The sequence below is a fragment of the Triticum aestivum genome, chromosome 3B (genome assembly GCF_018294505.1).
Source record: "Triticum aestivum cultivar Chinese Spring chromosome 3B, IWGSC CS RefSeq v2.1, whole genome shotgun sequence".
Classification (NCBI taxonomy): Eukaryota; Viridiplantae; Streptophyta; class Magnoliopsida; order Poales; family Poaceae; genus Triticum; species Triticum aestivum.
The window spans coordinates 530,658,930-530,667,118 of record NC_057801.1 but is presented as its reverse complement, the minus strand read 5'-3'; positions in this window follow the sequence as shown (position 1 = coordinate 530,667,118).

Sequence of the window (8,189 nt, the reverse complement as noted above, 5' to 3'; positions counted from 1 at the left end):
GACAGACACAGGAACGTAGAAGGACACATGCCGGCCAGCCTAAGTGTTCCGGAGCAGTTGCAAGCTACCAACGCTCAGTAGAAGCACTAGGAGACATTTCCTGGTAAGAGAGGCCACCAAGGATAAACAACTAGATAGTCAGATCCCACACATACCAAGCATTTCAATAACATACACACAATATGCTCGATATGTGCAAATACAACATGGCATCACAACATGACTCTACAACTCAAGTATTTTATTCAATAGGCTCCGAGGAGCGAGATATTACAAACATGGGTCCCACGATCCAACATTCAGAGCATACAAGTCAAAACACAGGCGGAAGCTTGACATGTCTGAGTACAGACAACTACAAATGAAAAAGGTTGAGAAGCCTGACTAACTACCAGATCCTGCCGAGGGCACAAGATCATAGCTGATGTAACAAGCTAAATGTCGAAGTTCACGCGGAACTACTAGTGAGACTGAAGTCTCTCTGCAAAAACATAAAATAGGCAAACGTGAGTACAAATGTACCCAGCAAGACTTACAGCAGAACTAACTACATATGCATCATTATCAACAAAGGGGATGGTGGGGTTTAACTGCAGCAGGCCATCTTTGACTCAGTGGCTATCCTAAACTACGACTGCAAGTAACTCTTTTGAGGTGGCGCACACGAGTCCACATATTCACCATATCAATACACCACTATGGATCCGCTCCCGTCTCCCCTATGAGAACGCCATCCATAGCACTCACGCTTATCTTGCGTATTTTAGAGTATCCACTTTCACTTGTCTATGAACTGTACAGGCAACCCAGAAGTCCTTCTCTGCGAACACGGCTATTCGAATAGATGATGTTAACCTTGCAGGGGTGTACTTCTTCACACACGCTCTCGCCACTTACCGCCATGTACACCTCGTGTATCTCGGCAACCTTCAAGCGGAAGCCTGGCGAGGGAGTCGGCCACGACCTGACTAACCACACAAGTCTCTCGTCCAGGTTTATCGCCTATTCGGGTTCCATCCGCAAGGAGATCCGGCCGGGGTGTCGCTCACGGCCCCAAACGATGTGTGTAGGGTTCCCAAGCCCACCATCCGGGTGCCACTTGGTACACCGGGCCACTGTGCCTAGTCTGTCCCAAGCCCACCTGTACCGGGTGCCACTTGGTAGACTACTAACACTACCTACAAACACCAGAAACTAGTTGCGACTCCTGGACAGAGATCAGGTTGATTAATAAGTCGAGAGAGTCAATTAAGGATTCCAATGTGTGGTAGTAGTTGTTCATGGATCACAAACACAGAACTCAGTTCCTAAGGACGGCTTCAATGAGACAACCCACCATGTACTCCTACGTGGCCTCTCACCGCTACCTTTACCAAATCGTGTTCTCACACTTAGCTCACACACAGTAGGACATGTTCACACACCTCCAATTCATTTCCGATGAATCAGACCTGACTCAACTCTACGCAGTAGCAGGCATGACATACAAGCATGAATGAGTAGGCACATCAGGGCTCAAACAACTCCTACTCATGCTAGTGGGTTTCATCTATTTACTGTGGCAATGACAGGTCATGCAGAGGATAAAGGGGTTCAGCTACCGCATCAAGTAATAGTTGAATCGTTGTTGTCCTAATGCAGTAAAAGAGAGCAGAAGCGAGAGAGTGGGATTGTATCAGAATGAACAAGGGGGTTTTGCTTGCCTGGCACTTCATAAGATAGTATAGATCTTCATCGGTGTTAACGAACTCATCGTCGGTACATCGTCTACTGAGAGGGGACAAACACCGGAAAACAAGGAAGAATACAATCAATGCAATGCACAATATGATGCATGATGTGGTTAGAGCTAATGCAACTAGCAGCAAGTTAAATGAAGTTGGTTTGAATCCAAGATTCAAATTCAAACTCCATATGTGGTTATTCAAGTGCCATTTATTTGATTTGCCCTAAACAGTGGTCATAAGTTGTCCAAACATGCATGAAAATGGTACACATGGATAGGTTGGATTTTTCTGATCATTTTTCATATATAATTTATTTCATTCTGAGTTACGGTTGATTTTATATGAATTTTAGAAGTTTTGGACATTTTCTGAAAATAATAAATCATTTAAGATTTATTTAAATTCCAGAAAGGAATTATTGCGTCAGCATGACCTCACAGAGACGTCAGCAGGTCAACGGCTCGGTCCAGGTCAAACCTAACGTGTGGGGTCCACATGTCAGTGACACGGTTAACTAACAGAGTTAATTAAAATTAAACTAAACCTAGTCTAGATTAGTTAAGGCCTGGGCCCACATGTCCGTGGCACTTGTTCTAATTAGTGATTAAGTGAAAACTATTAGGGTGCTGGGCCCACCAGTCAGTGACTATAGGTTGGTTAGCTGGCAGTGATTAGCACTAATCGCGCGGCCATGTCATCATGCCAGAATGTGGCCGGCGGCAACCATCCAGCGCGGCGGAGGCGCGCCAGAATCGTGCTACGGGTGTCGACTAGGCATGCGGCTTGGCTCTACGGCGAGCTGGATGTGTGCCGCATCCAGTGGTGCAGGTGGCTTGGTGCGGGGAGGCCGGTAACGACGGCGATGACGACAACCGCGGTGACCGGAGCTCGGGAGGTGACGGAGACGGGGCCACAGTAGTCAAATCGAGCAACGGCTTGCACGTGCTAAACCCACGGGTGCTCACGAACTCAGAGGATACACGCACAGGATCCGAAGGTCACCGGAGCCGCACCGGCGATGAGCTCGGGCGGAGGTGAGCTTCGGCCTCAATGGCGGCAGCGACTACGAGGCGAAAATGACGCGAGGAAGAGAGGGGAATCGACCGGAGGCTCACATGGGTCGCGTAGAGATGGTCAGCGAGCTAGGGGAAGCGACGACGGTGGCGAATCGACAGTGAAGATCGTCTACGGCCGGTGGTGGAGAATGCGACGGTGAGACGATGGAGGCCATCCGTGCTCGCTTCCTTCGGTGGAGAGGTTCAGCGCGAGGAGGCGGAGCTCGGGCACTAACTGGCTGGGCGTGGGGATGCTGGTGGCCGCGTGGTGTCGGTTGGCGGTGACGAACCCGTTCGGTGAGTGAAAGAGAGAGAGATCCAGGGGAGAGGGTGAGGACGAGGGAGAGAGAGAGAGAGGGGCCCGCGGGGGTGCGTGGCGCTCGTAGGAGCCTCCAGCGGCAGCGGCAAGCAGGAGCTCGCCGAGCGCGTGCGCGCGCGCCACGGCCACACGCCCTCCTGCCCACTGGCAGGAGGTTGAAGACAGTAGGAGAGAGGAAGAGGTGGGCTAGGCCTAGCTGAGCCAGTCCTGTTGGGCCACTAGGCAAGGGCATGTGAGTTTCCTCTCCTCTTTTATTTCTGTTTCCGTTTTTCTATTTTTGCAGATTTGTTTTAATTTGGTTTGCTAACCAAATTATTTGTGCAGCTTCTGGAAACTATTGTAGATGCAATAAGGTTTATCCTAGAGCTCCACAAAATATTCCAAGATCATTGGAGCAATAAAATATTTATAGAATTTATTTGCTCCAACTCAAATATGATTATGATTTAATTCAATGCCCAAAATGTCCTGGAAAAATATGCATCATCTCTGGTAAAGGCTTTCACCTTTTTCCATAAATTATGAACCTTTTATAACGATATTTTGAGTTCATTGAAAATATTTTGGTTGAACCTATTTGAGTTCTTTTGGTGCTAGGGTTTTATCATCCCCCATCTCATGTTTCTGAGAAAATTTAAACATGATGCAACACCAGATGCTAGCACTAGGTAGACCAGAACTAGGGATGTGACAGACTCGGCCAGCCGACTGCTATCTGTAGCGCAAGCAATCGGCTTCTTGTAGTCTCCGACCACTGTCAGGATCCCCTTCGTACTCGGCATCTTCATCTTGAGGTAGGCATAGTGGGGGACTGCCATGAACTTGGCCAGAGCAGGCCGGCCAAGCAGTGCATGGTAGGGACTCTCAAGGTCCACCACTTCAAACCAAACTGGCTCTCGGCGGAAGTGATTCTTGTCTCCGAAGAGGACGTCAATCTGGGTCTTGCCGATTGGTGAGCAGGAAAGGCCAGGGACTATGCCATGGAATACAGTCCGACTGGGGACGAGCTGCTTCTGCTTGATTCCCAACTTCTCCATTGTGTCACGGTACAGGATATTGACGCTGCTGCCGCCATCTATCAAGACTATGGAGAAACGGGCGGCCCGCCTCTCTGTTGCAAGGGTTACTTCTAGGACCAGGGCATACGAACCAGGGGAAGGCATCACTTCCGGGTGGTCGACCCTGCTCCAACTGATAGGCTTCTCAGACCAATGCATGAACTCTGGAGTGTTGGAGGCCACTGCTTGCACTTCTTGTTGTTGCTGCCGTCTGCTGCGTCTGTCGTCGGCCACGCTGGTGCACACAACATAGGCTCCGTGTTCCTCTGGGTACTCATCTTGTATGGCGCCGATTGGTCGGGCCGCCGGCTGCTGGGGCTGAGGAGGCGGCGGTCCGGCAGGCGGAGGAGGTAGGAGTCCATCTCCCTTGGCAATTCTGGTGAGCCAATGACACCTCCGAGTGGTGTGGTTGGAGGGCTTCGCGCCACTATGGAACTTGCAGGGTGCATCCAAGGTTTCCTCGTAAGAAAAGGCAGACAACCAATTGGACTTGCCGCCCTTCTGCCATTTGGGGGCTGGCTGCCCTTCTGGCTGCTGATCCTCGACCGTTGCCACCTGCAGGCTGGTGGAAGCCGGCTGGGTGGCCTTCCTCTTGTTGTCGCCTGGCTACTGCCGCTGGCTGGTGTCACCAGCCGGAGTCCGAGGGGGCTGGGGTGCCACCTTGCCGGACGCATCAACCAGAATTTCCACCTTCATGGAGGAGTCGGCTGTGGCGTGCTTGTCGGCAATGATCAGCATCTCATCGAGGGTCTCGGGCTCGTCGCAGAGGAGTCGATGCTTGAGGAGGGTGCCCTCTCAGCACCCGGCGGTGAAGTACTCGATTGCCTGCACTTCGTGCACGCCTTTGCAGGAATTTCGCAGCTCGGTCCAGCGTGTAAGGTAGTCGCGAGTTGACTCCGTGGGCCCTTGGACGCACAAGGAGAGCTGTCTGGGCTTGGGAGCCCGCTTGTAGGTGCTGGTGAAGTTGCGGATGAAGGCCTCGGTGAAATCAACCCAGCTGTTGATGCTACGGGGCTTCAAGCTGTTGAGCCACGTCCGGGCAGTGCCTTCAAGCATGAGCGGGACATATTTCACGGCAACGCTCTTGCTGCCGTTTGCTATAATGACGGCCATGGAGTAGTCGACCAGCCAGTCCTCCGGCTTGACGGAGCCGGTGTACTTGGGCGTGTCTCGCGGGAGGGTGAACCCCTTGGGGAAGGGCTCCTCTCGGATTCAGGGGCCGAAACAGGGCGGGCCCAGCGCATCTTCTTCTTCAAGTGCGAGGGATCGGTTGAGACAATCGATCCGATGGTGAGCATCATTCTCTCTGACTCCCTCTCGACGGCCAAGGTGGTCGCTGAGTGTAGGATGCGTGACAGGAGGCGGAGTGGGGTACCTTGCTCCACGAGGCGGGGGAGGCGGCAGGTCGCCTCGCCGCTCTACTGCACGCGGGCGGCCGTCCTCGTCCCGCTCGATGGAGAGGCCCGTCCGACTGCGGCTGGCAGCCGGCTCGTTGCCCTTTCCTCCCCGGGCGCCACCAGTCAGTGTTCAGAAAGTCGCCCCATGATCTCGGCGTGGGGGCGGCTCGTTGTTTCGTCCAGCTGGGACTTTAGCGCGGCAGGCGGCCTCGTGCTGCGCGGTAGCTGCATCTAGGAGCTGCTGGACTCGCTCCGTCATGTGGCGGCGCTCGTCGCCATCGTATTTGTCCAGCTCATCCGTTACCGCCTGGGCGGCCTGAATGTTCTCCGCAGGCATGGTGTAGACAGGGCGCTCTGCCCCGAACATGCTGGCGATGGTCGCGCCACGCTGCCGAACTGTGCCGAGGCGGCTAGGCCCCCAAGGAGCCGGCGTGCCGCCTACGGCCTGGTCCATCTCGCGCCGGTAAGCGTCCGAAAGCCGGCGCATGCTGGCTAGGCGGCCAGCATTCTCGAGAAGCTGGAGGCGGCGTGCCTCTAGCGCCTCAGCATCCGTACCCTCGAGAATGGGCGTCGTGAGGTCACACAGAGTGGCGTCGAGGCGATCTTGAGCACGCCCGTCGGAGTGGTCTTCGCTTTTGATGACGAGTACCTCCGTGATGGTGCTCCCGCCACTGTGCTCGCGAGGAGGCGGCTCGTCATAGACCACCATGTTGGTGGGGAACGCGTCGAGCGACACCGTATCAGAGTCGACGATCATCGCATCAGTCGAGCCAACGGACTCCAGGTCCACAGCAGGCTCGCTGGTGACATGGAGCTGGTCGAGGAGGCTGACGAGGCGGCTCTTAGGGCAGCTAGTGCTCACGTCAGAGGCCGGCTCGTCAGAGAGGTCGATCTCGCCGACGAGGTCAGTGAGGCAGCTCACTGCACAGGCGATCTCCGCGCCATGCAGCGCGTCAAGGCTGACACCATCGGGCGTGCTGGGCTGGATTCGCTCGCCACGAACGAACAGGCTTCCCATCCAGAGCAGATCTCTAGGAGAAGGTGCACCTCGCCCCACGGTGGGCGCCAAATGCCGGGGGTTGGGTGCAACATATGCCAATGGATGGCTTATCATGGTGGGAGCGAGTAGAACGTCGCCGGTGCTTGGAATGGGATAAGGCGTAGAAACGAACGCCGGCGTAGTTTACCCAGGTTCGGGGCTCTCCTAGGAGATAACACCCCTAGTCCTGCTCTGCGGGGTCTCTGCATGATCACTAAGGCACAAGTGATACAAAGGTGCTCCTCGAGATGCTTGCTAGAGGCAGAAGGAGGCAAGGCTAGCTCTCTTCCTGCTCTAGGGGAGTGGCTAGTTCTAATGGAGTGGGAACCGTTTGCATGGGTGACCTGGGGGGTTTATATAGGCCTACCCCCAGGGGTACAATGGTAATTCGTCCGGGTATTAGGCCCGGCTGTCAGTGTCTCCAGCCTCCTGGTTCTCCGCCGACCGTTGGGGCCCGCCGCCTGGTGGGCCCCGCCGACTGGTTGGTGGCTGCTTACTGTAGCCATGTCGTTGGTGACGGGAGCTTGGTCATCTTAGCATGGCTACAGTCCCGCCTCCTGGTGGGAGGCCACTGTAGCCACACCTGGTCTTATCAGCTTAATGGTGTGCTCGCCTCAGGACAAGGGTCGGCCGCCTGCTGGAGGCCGGCCCCTCTCAAATCCGTCTGGTCGAGCTTCCGCCGTCTTCCTTGGGGTCACTGCCCGATAGGGCCCGCCTCCGGTAGGCCGTACCGATAGGCCGTTGCGGGGAACAGGGCTCCGCCTGCCCGGAGCGACGTCAGGATAGATATGGCACAGTGCTCCGTCGTGCGGAGATCTCCGTCTGTACAGAGCACTGTAGCCATGCCCGTCCTGAGCATTGGAGGCGACGTGCTTCACTGTAGCCAAGCTCTAACTTGTACTCTCGATGGGGGCTCGGCTCGGCCGCACCGTAGTCGTGAGGTGGCCGCCTGCTCGTTGCCGCCCTCTCCGGAGGGCGGCAGCCAGGAGCCTGTCACTCGGAGTGCCGTAGACTTGGGTCGGCCGCCCTCTAGCAGCCGGCCACTGAGCCAGCCGGCCCCAGAGGGCGGAGCTTCAGCTTGGGGTCCAGCTGGGCGGAGCTAGCCCAAAGTCTTGATAAATCCTGGGACTCGGGTGAGCCTACCCGTGGCCCATCACTCCGACACTTAGAGTGGTGATTTGTTTTATTATACTAACAGATCTTACCGAGTTTTTTGTTGAAGTTTTGTGTGGATTTAGTGTCTAATCGAGGATGTCTCGATATGAGGAAAAGGAAGAGAGGCAAGAGATCAAGCTTGGGGATGCCCGAGGCACCCCAAGTAAATATTCAAGGAGACTCAAGCGTCTAAGCTTGTGGATGCCCCGGAAGGCATCCCCTCTTTCTTCAACAAGTATCGGTATGTTTTCGAATTCGTTTTGTTCATGCATTATGTGCAAGTCTTGGAGCGTCTTTTGCATTTAGTTTTCATTTTTCTTTTATGCACCATGCTGGTATGAGATAGTCCTTGATTGATTTATAGAATTCTCATTGCACTTCACTTAAATCTTTTGAGTATGGCTTTATAGAATGCTTCATGTGCTTCACTTATATCATT